This window comes from Lactuca serriola, chromosome 4 (assembly GCF_051521515.1).
Source record: "Lactuca serriola cultivar US96UC23 chromosome 4, Lser_US96UC23_V15, whole genome shotgun sequence".
NCBI classification, from domain to species: domain Eukaryota; kingdom Viridiplantae; phylum Streptophyta; class Magnoliopsida; order Asterales; family Asteraceae; genus Lactuca; species Lactuca serriola.
Window position 1 is genome coordinate 343,789,567 of NC_136411.1, and position 10,150 is coordinate 343,799,716.

Sequence of the window (10,150 nt, forward strand, 5' to 3'; positions counted from 1 at the left end):
GAAAGGAGATTTACCGATCCAAAGCAATGCCAAGCTGAGTAAGATTCAGAGTCCGAGTACAGAGGCAGAGATAGCTGAGATGACCCAATTACCGTATGCTTCCGCTGTTGGCTCGATCATGTATGCTATGACTTGTACCCGACCTGATGTGGCCTTTGCTTTGAGCATGGTCGGCAGATATCAGGGGAACCCTAGCAAGGCTCATTGGACCGCGGTAAAGAATATTCTCAAGTACCTGCGAAGGACTAAGGATTGGATCCTTAACCTTGGTGGGAGTGATGACTTAAGAGTATTGGGGTATAGTGATGCTAGTTTTCAGACTGATAGGGATAACTTCTGCTCTCAGTCAGGCTGGGTCTTTACCCTAAATAGAGGGGCAATATCTTGGAAAAGTTCCAAGCAGGAGACGGTGGCTGATTCGAATTGTGAATCAGAGTACATAGCAGCAAGTGAAGCAGCGAAGGAGGCAATATGGCTGAAGAACTTCATCGGAAACCTTGGAGTTGTACCAGCTATTAAAGAGCCTATGGAAATTTTCTGTGACGGCATTAGTGCGGTTGCTTTAGCTAAAGAACCAAGAGATCATGGGAGATCCCGGTACATTGACAGAAAATATCACTTCATAAGACACAAGATAGAAGAAGGACTCCTCTTGGCAAAGAGGATATCGTCATATGAGAACCCTGCGGATCCCCTTACGAAGAAACTGACGAGGGTTAAGCATTTTCAGCATGTGAGGCGCATCGGGCTGAGGGACGATATTAGTTTTACAAATTAGATAGCCTTTTCTGAAACTTGTAAAATGTAATCGACATTTGATGACGAATAAAATTGTGATTTATTTATGAGTAAGGTGTTGCTATCATTGTCAATTATTTACTATTGTTTCAGCTTTGCATGTTTTGACTTCCAGAATAATTAATTTATTCAAACCTCCACAATCGGTCATACATCGGAAGTAGGTATGAATCAAGATTGTCATGAATGAGGTTTGTAGATGGATAAAATTGTTTAGACATAACAATGGTTGCTACAACATTCATGAGTGCTCATAAGTTATGAGTATTGGAATAAACCCACGCTCACTTGTATCACTTCAAGGAATTTATCTCAAGTGATCGTGAGACGATAATATCGTATAAGTCTTCAAACCTAGAGATATGAGTTGTTATTTATGAGTTGGTTGTGCATTGATTGCACATAAACGCACCAGTAACTTGATGTTATAAAATGTGCCTTTGTGTATAATTCAACAAGTAGTAGGACAAGCATATGAGTCGAATTTTATCTGTTCCTTCCAGAAATAGAAGCGATATCTGGGCCCCTTGATGATTTTGTGTTGACCCATGTACCGGGACCGGTCAAAACTAAATTGATGTGTTCGATTAAGTTCTTTGTCAAACAAATCGGAAATCGGGAAACAGCTGCCAGACAATAAGCAAGACATAGTTCCATGTGTTTGTCCGACTGATATCATAAGAACAGAGGATTATATGATCACTTATCTAAAAATGGCGCTTCATAGTTCAACAGTGTTTTCGAGAGCTACGATTGTCGGTTGGTTCCTGAAGTAATATAGGCAAATACAATTATTAGACTTATCCAAGTGGGAGTCTGTTGGATAAGGTGTCTAAGTCCATAACTTATTTGGTATATTCTTGACCCGACCCGGCATGGTCCATTTGGGTTGCACTTCAGCCGAACTATTTATGGATAATTTTAAGAGAGTTATACACATATGTTTATTAATATATTGTAATATATAATATATTAATATGAAGTTACGTTATTTAATTAGTTTTAGTCTTAAATTAATAATGAATTAATTTAGAGATTAAAAGTAAGACTAATTAAATTGTGAGCTATTGTATTTTATATGGTGCAGGCTAACACTTATTTGTTAATGGGCTAGGCTTATATGGAAGTCCATGGATGATCCATGGATCTTTTAACCCATGGATCTTTGGAAAAGGAAAGGTCATAGGTTATTAGGGTTTCACCCTAACCATGCACACTATATAAGCATGCTTATGTTGCATGAAATAGCCACTAGTGTGTGTGTGTGTGTGTTTGTGTGTGGCCGAATTTCTAAGTGTGTAAACACTCTCTCAAAGTTTCCAAGTGTTTGTGGTGATTTGTGATTTCCATTTGAGGCATTCACACTATTGGTGCTTCGCTCTCAAACTCCAAGGAATCAAACTCATCAAAAGGTATGTAATCTCATCTAATTCTTTTATGTTTAAAAATACCCCATGCCATGTTAGATAGGTTATGAACCTTGGAAAATTATTATTTTTCATGTATTTAGACAAACATAGATCCAAGGTTTATTAGGGTTGCATGCACACTTAGGAAGTGTTAGATTGCTCAAAACCCAACACTTTGTGCTTTCACTTGGGTTCTTTCCTCATTCCCATGACTTTAGATTTTGTCTTGTCTCTTTCTGGGTTTTTCTTGTAAAAATGAGGCTCATCATATTCTTCTTTTTTTCTTCAACTATCTTTGTGGCTTGTTCTGGTGGCCTTGTAAAAGGAAACACCTCAAAAATCATTGGCGTTGGCATTGGAGGTTTTGAGTACTTTTCTTCTTTTTCCAATTGCTCTTCAAGTTCTTTATGCTACATGAACATTATGTTTCCTTGCTTCAGCAGATTTTCCTTGGCACGAGATGGGAAAAGAAGAGGTGTTCAATACTTCTCAACAACAGAAAAATCATAATCTTCTTTTATAACCCATGATGTGGCACTATTGCCTCCACGTCATAGCGACTGGGCAACTACATGATACTCTTCCTCTTCTTTCTTTTTTACTTCGAGTGGCTGATTAGATTCCTCTTCAAGGTCCTTCAAATGCACCGATTCATCTTTTTCTTCTGTATCAATGGCCATGACTTGAGCTATAGGGATTGACTCGAATTTTCTTGAAGGTAGATCCAATAGCTTTTCTTGTACAAGTTTAGTTAATTTCCCAACTTGTGTATGGATGCTCAAAATAGATGCTTGTTGATCTCTAAGTGTTGCATTAGTTGCATCATGTCTTTTTTTCGCTAGCTTCCATGAACCTGAATAACATTGACTAGAGAGCTTCTATCTTCTCGGATTGGACTCGTTCTAGTTGGTAGAGAATATGCTCTAGTTATTGATATTTTCCATGTCTTGAGCTCTCTTATATTCTAATTCACGATCCCTTATAGAGTGAGGTCCTCCACAAGATTCAAATATATCGTGTACCACATTAATTGATCCATCCATCTTTGTGAACCAATTTTCTGAGGCATCGAGTTTCACCATTGCAATAATTAAGACTTCAGACACTCCATCTATAATCTTTTTTATTATTGTGATATCCCCCCCCCCCCCTTGGTTTGTAATACTCCCTTGAATGCTTGACAAATTCTTCAATTAAAGCTTTATTTATTGTCAGATCCTTCTTTGTCATGGGCCCTTGAGAGTCTAGAAGTTGGCAAGTGCACACATTGACTCCATCATAAGATATTGAGATTTCTTGTTGCACATTGAATTCATGTTGAGGGCAATGTCGTAACAATCTCTTGTAACGTTCCCAAGCTTCGTATAATGACTCCCCCTCTAATTGTTGAAAATTATGGATGTTTCTTTTAAGCTTTCCACTTTCGAAGGAGTAGTAAATTGGTTGATGAACTCAGTCTTAGATTCATCCCTTCTCATGATTGCTCCAAAGGGAAATGATTTTAGCCACTCTTTAGCTTCACTTTTCAGAGTGACCGGTAAAATTCAAAGCATCACCGCATCTTTACTCACGTTTGGTGAATTAAACTAATGTGAAATTTCCACCACCTCTTTTATGTAGTCGTAGGTGTCATTGTGATCCTTCGCATAAAAAGGTAGACCTTTTAGCATGCCAAGAATATGTCTCGGTAGTTCAAATTTTCTCATGGTTGGGATTTTTGGTAGATCAAGACCACATATATTTTCGTTCCTCATATACCGTTTGTACTCTTCCATTGTCATGGTCTTTATGTCCCCCATTTTTTCTGCTAAAACAAAACTAAAAAAATGCATAAAACGAACAAAAACTAACTAAACTAAAAATTGACTGTAACGTAATCACGATGTGGTTGCTAATCAGACAGAAAATACATGCAGAAAAATGAATTTTTTGCGGTTTTTACCCCACAAAAAAGATCGAATAACTAAAAAAAATTAAACTAAAAATCAAATAAGTTGTTCATCAGCAACGGCGCCAAAAACTTGATGTGTTGTAAATATATTTCTACATCTATTAGTTTTACCAACTATCTAACTAATTGTTACGCCTTAAGGCAGTAAACCTTGTTGAAAATAATATAGCACAAATAGTCGGGTATCGAACTCATGGAACATATTTAATTTACTAAACTAACTACTAATAGATTAACCTAAAAACAACCAAAAATTTAATTGGTTTTTATCTGATTTTGCAAGTTCAGACAGACTTAATCACTTAGCTAACGATTCAATCAATTACTAAAAACACTTTCATTTAGTTCGAATCCACTTCTCCTCTACGGTTAGCTACTAATTATGGATTGTTAAAGTTGGTTATCAATTATTATTTTATTAGCAATTCAAGTCCAAATTACTAATATTTTCACTAATTCATGTAAAACTATATATCGCCATACATTAGCAAACACATAATCAATTATAGAATGTAGATAAGCTATGAAAGATTAATCAAATTAAACACAATTGTGGTCACAATTTATGTTATCTAGCACAACTAAATTAGTTACTCTTATTACTTATCTAAGATTTTGTCGATTCTAGATCTAGCAATTCAACGGTCACTAAACTACTAGGTAACAAGTTCATGCAATTTAATGTTCACAAGCTCATAACCAACAATTAAAATTCATAAATTCAATAATAAAAAACATAATCATAGTGTACCAAACTAGGACGATGAATATAATCTTCAACCTCTTGACCTTCAAATAAATCTCCTTCAACGAATGTTTAATTTTCGTTTTTCAAAACAATTGTTCTCCATAAATCTCTCTGAAAAATCCTCCAAGCCTCCTTCAATCGTGAAAGTGGATGCATATATATAGTTTTGGGAATTTTCGCACTTCACGTCGTGAATAGGGATTTCACGTCATGTACTTGAGATGAATCCTTATCGGGCAAGGAATTTGACTTCCCGTGCACTTATCTTCTAGAACACTCATTCCACGTCATGTAAATAATGGCCACGTCATGATTTAGGCTTTTCTGAGGAATTTTTCTTCTATTAATTCTTGAATCCTCCAAAGTTCCACTTCTTGTCAACAATGGTCCTTATTCTTCAAGATTCTTTCTTTTGGCTGCAAAATATAATTTAATCTCATAAGTATCATATATCTTTGCAAATAACCAAAATATTAATAAAAATGTATTAAAATATTGCATAGAAATGTATATAAATATGGCAATATCAATAACCTTGTTCCCATGCAATGGAATGGGAACCAAATCGACCGGATACTGTTCGCTGAACAACTAGAGAATACAACCCCGATGAATCCTCCCTGATGAGATTAAAAACTTAATCTTAATGATCGATTAGATTTTAAACAGGTAAATAAGGATCAAACAGCAAGAACGTAAAAACAATGAACAACTCAAGTATGAATCAAACGTGTCGAATGATTATAAAATAACCCTCAGAAGAGCTCGATCAAGAACATCAACTGTAGAGGGTTTGAAGGTTTACAAGAACGATAAAGAAATCTGCAAAGTTATCGTAATGATCGTTACTTCTCTAAAATCGATTCAATAATATGCATGCAAGAATATTCTTATATAGTAAACCTAATAAACTCACAGTTGGACAGGCCAAAAACCGGAGTACAAAATAAATGGACTAACAGCCGAGCCCAATGACACAACACTTAAGTGACTCTTCAACCCTACAATCTCCCCCTTTGCGTCAATTGGAGCGAGATCTTCACTTGTTACTTGGGCCAGCAACAGCAGCAGCAGGTACCTTCTTCTTCACAGTCTGAAACAGACGAGAGACAAGAGCAAGTATCGTCTGTCTGAATCTGATGTACCACTGGATCATATCGTTGAAATATTTGACATCGTCTATTGTATTCTCTTTACACCGAAGGATGATTGACATCACATGCTCAAGACAAGCAGTGGTATAAAGATGTTTATCCGCTAAAGCAAAGAGGCATTTATGTCCTTCTGCTCTAGTGAACATGACCGTATTACGCTTCGGGTCGATCTTGCCCATCTTCATTTTATTGAGATCACTGGCCGATCCCACAGCAGCTATCTTCGGTTTCTTCTTGAAGACTGTGGCTATCTCCTGATCCATTAGGACGACCTCCATGATGTAACAAACAATCATCCTCTTGAGATGGTCTATAATTGGACCATATTCAGCTTCATTCGTCAAAAGGATGTTGTGCAAAACGATCCAATCATGAGGGTTTAGGTTCGGTAGATCTGCCAATGATATAAGATGTTCGGTTCTAGCAGACCCTCTTATCACCCTGAACCGAACGTTGATGAATCTCCCTTCGGTATAAGGCTTTAAGACCCGAAGATTCACGATCTTCTGAGCGCTCCATGTTTGGTATTGTGGTTGAGCGGCCTTCAGATAGAACTCGATAAGCTCCCTATCGACCTCAGAATTAGGATGAGGGACTTCAAAAATGTTGGAGAAGGCGTGGAAGATAAACGCCTTTCGATTCAACGGCATATCGAACTGTGAATCAACAGAATTATTGCAGTCGAAGGAGATCACCGGTTCGAGCCATAGGATGCTAGGAGTATCTATGGCCTCCTTAATCATTCTCTCTCGAGTCCAAGCAGGGAAAAGAGTTTTCCTGCTCTCGAGGAGATCGTGGGCTTCTTTCTTCTTTCGTTCGGCTTCTTCAGCTTCGCGCGCCACACGATTGATATCATCTTCCACATTGCGACTGTTTTTGTGTTTAAGCAAGTCAGCAATGGTTTCTTTATCATCTTCTTCTTCTTCCTCAGCTATGTTCTTTCCTTTGTCCTTCACACCCGAACCCGAAGTTTGACCAGTCGGAGGTGGTTCGGTTGTGTGAGCAGCTTTTGAGGAAGGAGGTGGTTTCGATCTGGACTTCGCTTCTCCCCCTTGTGTCGGATTGGACACGAAACTAGGTAAGCCTTCAATTTTGCTGAGAAGGTCCAGGGCAGGAGCAAGTTTTTCAGCAAGGGTTCGCCTCACCGAATGATTGAGAATCGGATCGTGTGCTTCCAGGATGTTAGATAGGGCAGCGTGTACATCCGAAACACAAGTTTTTATAACCTCCCGTTCGGATCGAAGAGCTTCAATCTATTGCTGAGAGTTTGAAAGCTGAGTGCTCTTGACCTTAAGGGCGGTGGTTTTACTCGCCAAAACGTCCATTAATGAGTTTTCGGCAGCGAGATCCTCTTGAAGCTTAGCGAGGCGCTCATCAATGGAGGCACGAAGGGCCGAGTTGTCGTCGCTTATGGATTGGCGAAGTGTAGCGAACGACTGTAACTCCGTTGAGACGAACGTGGCCAATTGTTGAAGGATTGGTTCCAACGTTGTCTTTGTGGCGTCAGCACTCTCCTGTAAGGACTTCAACAGGGAAGAGGCTCTGAGAATTGTTTATCGACTTTTGCGGTCACAGCCTCACAAGCTTTTGTGGAGGCGTCAATGGCGGCTATGGCTGAAGCAACAGAATCATGCTGAGCCCTGGAGAAGGCGTCAACAATCTTCTGAAGAGCGGCTTCAGAGAGAGAGGACTGAGTGTTAGAGGGTGACGCAAGAAGTAAGTCAACCTTCTCGTTTAGCTCCTTTAGATGCTTCTTTGTTACTGGAGCATCGTCCTCATCGACACTTTGAACCTGAAACGGACTAAAGTAGACCGAATCGAAGGTCATATTTTCACCGCCAAGGAAGGGGTTGTCTCCATCAGAGGCATGATCTTGAGATGGTGGGGGTGCAGAAGCTGGGGGTGTTGTGGTGTGGGTAGGTTCAGGTTGAGTGTTGGTTGGGGTAGTTTCGGGTGGTGGTTGAGTGTGGGGTAGGTTCGGTTATATGCTGGGTTTCGGTTTGAGGTGGTTCGGTTACAGGTGGTGTTTCGGTTGCACTGGTATGAACCCCCGTATCAGATACGTTGGTTGTTACCTTTGCAGTTGTTGTAGTGGTATCTGTGAAAATGGGTGGTGGTATAGGGAAAGAGGTTTTAGGGATGGTGGTAGTGGGGTTTATGGTGGGAATGGAAGTAGGGATTGTTTGAGGAGGTGAGGGAATTGGTGAGACATGAATTTCCATGTCTGGGGTAGGTGATCGGGGTGGGATGTTGCCCTCTTGGAGGGGTTTCGCCTCTTTGAGAGCCGTCCGAACCCGAACTCTCGCCTTCTGAGTCACTCGAAGAAGAAGCGATGATAAGCTTTCACTTTGGTTGAGTCTTCCTTCTCTTCGGTTGCGGGGACTGTGCAACTTTTGTTTGTTTCCTCTTCTTGGGAGAAGGACCTTTAGGATCTTTGGTCACTTGCTTCCCTTTTTCCGCCTTTTTGCCCCTATGAACAGGCTTGTCAGCGTCATGGATTGACTTGAGCATTTCCTGTGTAAGTACCCTAGGACCAGACGCCTTGAACTCTTTAATGGTCCGGATGATCCTACTGTCAGAGGGAACATCGCCATAAATTGTCTCCGGAATAGAGCCAATGAAAGAAAAATTGGATGCATTAGAGACGATGATCTTCGTGGTATGAAAAGTACCGATCGAAGAAATCGATCCACCAGCAGCAGTGGGAATATCGAATTTGTCCATCGCCCATTTGGTGATGATTGTCCAGAACCGGGCATACGACACCTCAGAGTGTCGTGAAGAGGAAGAAAGGCTCTGGATGAGTTGCTGCCAGAGAACCAACCCATAGTCAAGATTTACGCCGTTGTAGACGCCGTACATAATCGACAAGAACAGTCGACTTGAACCATCGGATCCTGAGCTCCGTTCAGATAAGCCCTTGAAGAGGACTGTAAACATGTCGTTCCATTGTGGCGGCAAGCAGGATTTCTTGAACTTCGCGACGGAGGTGAGGACCTCCGTGTACCCCATATTATAAAACATGTTGTAAAGCATCCCAACCGGAATCGTCTCCGGATTAATTCTTGAAGGGTCAGCAGCCAACCCTAGCAGTGTACCAAATCGTTGTCGAGAAATGGAGGTCTTGTGATCAGCAACCTCGAAGAACACCCGTTCGACGGCTTTGTCATAATGTGCAGTTGAATACACCTGCGATAGAATCTCCATGGGCATAGACTCAACTTTGGAAAGTGCTGGAGCGATCTGGGAGTACTTCAGGCACTCGATGATCGGAGTCATATAGGAATCGTACGACAGAGGAGTGAGGTCAATCACCAAGCATTGTTGAGGGCGAATTGGGAGGATGTGTGAGGTGGCATGGACTGAGGATGAATTTGCCATTGTTGCGGGTAGGAAGAAGAAGATGAACAGTAAAGCTTTTGGGAATTTTTGCTCTCTTGAAAATTCGGATGTAGTAAAGAGGTAAATGGGAGTGTAGACTGCCTTTTATAGTGGGTGAAAGGAGTGAGAAAAATCGGTTCAAATCTTCTATGGAAATACGAAAAGGTTTTCCGGAATGACAGATGCGTGACAGTTAAGGCATGCGATGATCACGTAGGAGAGAGAGTGTCAGATTCCTAGGAACACGCCGCCCAATAAGCGTCGTTTCAGAACAAACTGCTTCAAATTCACACGCGCCTTTAAGTGCCAGAGAGGAAACGCTTGAAATTCGCACACGCGTCCATTATGTCAGTAAAAAAATGGGCGCTTCAAATTCGCATTCTTCCCCTTTTTTTAACCGTCGTTTGAAATTTTATCCTTTGATCTCCCGCCTGAGTCAGCAACCCTTAATTTTATCTTTTAAATGACATCTTTTGAATTAATTTCCCACGTGGATGATTTTTGACCACAACGTGATAATGAACCACCAAAGCATTAATACAGCCTGTAATTACCAGAATTTTGGAAAATCAAAGATTTTCGTGCTAAGAGTGTAAAAAAGAAAAGAAATAAAGCAACTCTTTTGAGGAATAAATGTGATGTCAACAATGACACGAAACAGATGATCCCGGGCACGAATCTCTGCCTTCAAGATCAAAAGAGATCTTAA

At 40.2% G+C, this 10,150-nt stretch overlaps 1 non-coding gene across 1 annotated transcript; it reads left to right on the forward strand.

The window, feature by feature from the left end:
• The first annotated feature begins 3,516 nt into the window (after nucleotides 1-3,516).
• On the forward strand, nucleotides 3,517-3,623 carry LOC145103563 (small nucleolar RNA R71). The gene has a single exon (XR_013706647.1). It is a non-coding gene; the product is annotated as a small nucleolar RNA R71 (small nucleolar RNA).
• The last annotated feature ends 6,527 nt before the right edge of the window (nucleotides 3,624-10,150 follow it).